At 48.9% G+C, this 1485-nt stretch overlaps 1 pseudogene; it reads right to left on the bottom strand.

The window, feature by feature from the left end:
• LOC114235563 (U6 spliceosomal RNA) lies at nucleotides 1–101 on the bottom strand (annotated as a pseudogene).
• Nucleotides 102–1485: the final 1384 nt, after the last annotated feature.

Raw genomic sequence — 1485 nt, 5'->3', positions numbered from 1 at the left:
AGAAATATGAAATGCTTCACAAATTTGCATGTCATCCTTGTACAAGGACCAGTTTAATCTTTTGTGTCATTCCAGTTTTATTATATGGGCTGCCAAAGTGATGTTATATGTATTTTAAGTAAAAACATAATAAGATCCACTCTTGTGAATTTTTAAGTAAAAATACACTCCAGGCAGGTAAGTTCCTTCTCTCCCGAGGCCTCCTGTGCTCCTAGACACTGCCACAGACCCCTACCGGGGGCGTATGGGACCTCTGCCCGGAGAGTATACCTTCTGCTGCATCGTTAGCTGGCTCTTTCAGCCTGGATGCAGTCTGCGTTCTCCATTGCAAACTTCACACACTCACACCAGCTAAGATTCTGTAAAATGGTTCAGCAGTCCTAAAGCAGGGTGCAAAAATGCCAGGGGCTGACTTACTGGCTCGGTCCTCACATGCACCCTGAAATATTACTGGAGAGGAGAGAGACAATCCCATCTCATGGACCTAAGGATAGCCAGAAAGGGTGAGAAGGGAGGCACATCTGACAGGCTTTTAAGAATTCATTTCTAACCCCATGGGCAGATCATTTTGAGCCTTGAGGGGAAGATGATGCCTTCCCCAGAAGCCTGCAGGCGCCTCTGGAAACCTCTTTTCAGCCTCAGATGAGACTGTCTGATGATGTGCTTTCTGGTCTGGTGTGCTTTCTAAGCTAACCGCCGTTAAATCTCCTTTTTCTTTTTTTAAACTGTAGTAAAATACACATAACATAAAATTTACCATTTTAGGACTTCCCTGGTGGTCCAGTGGTTAAGAATCTGCCTGCCAACGCTGGGGACACAGGTTCAGTCCCTGGTCCGGGAAGATCCCACATGCCGCAAAGCAACTAAGCCCATGCACCACAACTACTGAGCCTGCACTCTAGAGCCCTCGTGCCACAACTACTGAAGCCTGCGCGCCTAGAGCCCGTGCTCCGCAGCAAGAGAAGCCACCGCAATGAGAAACCTGTGCACTGCAACGAAGAGTAGCCCCTGCTCACCGCAACTAGAGAAAGCCCGTGAGCAGCAACGAAGACCCAAAGCAGCCAAAAATAAATAAGTAAATAAATAAATTTATTAAAAAAAAAAAAGAATGAATTAGGGAATTCCCTGGTGATCCAGTGGTTAAGACTTCGTGCTTCCAATGCAGGGGGCGTGGGTTCCATCCCTGGTCGGGGAAGTAAGATGCCACATGCCGCGTGGGCAGACAAAAAAAAAAGAAAAAGAATGAATTAAAAGCAGGTTCCTAGGGCTTCCCTGGTGGCGCAGTGGTTGAGAATCTGCCTGCCAATGCAGGGGACACGGGTTCGAGCCCTGGTCTGGGAAGATCCCACATGCCGTGGAGCAACTAGGCCTGTGAGCCACAATTACTGAGCCTGCACGTCTGGAGCCTGTGCTCCGCAATAAGAGAGGCCGCGATAATGAGAGGCCCGCGCACCGCGATGAAGAGTGGCCCCCACTTGCCGCAAC

The sequence above is a fragment of the Balaenoptera acutorostrata genome, chromosome 3 (assembly GCF_949987535.1).
Source record: "Balaenoptera acutorostrata chromosome 3, mBalAcu1.1, whole genome shotgun sequence".
NCBI classification, from domain to species: Eukaryota; Metazoa; Chordata; class Mammalia; order Artiodactyla; family Balaenopteridae; genus Balaenoptera; species Balaenoptera acutorostrata.
The sequence above is the reverse complement of the archived record's forward strand: the minus strand, read 5'-3'. Positions and strand labels throughout refer to the sequence as shown.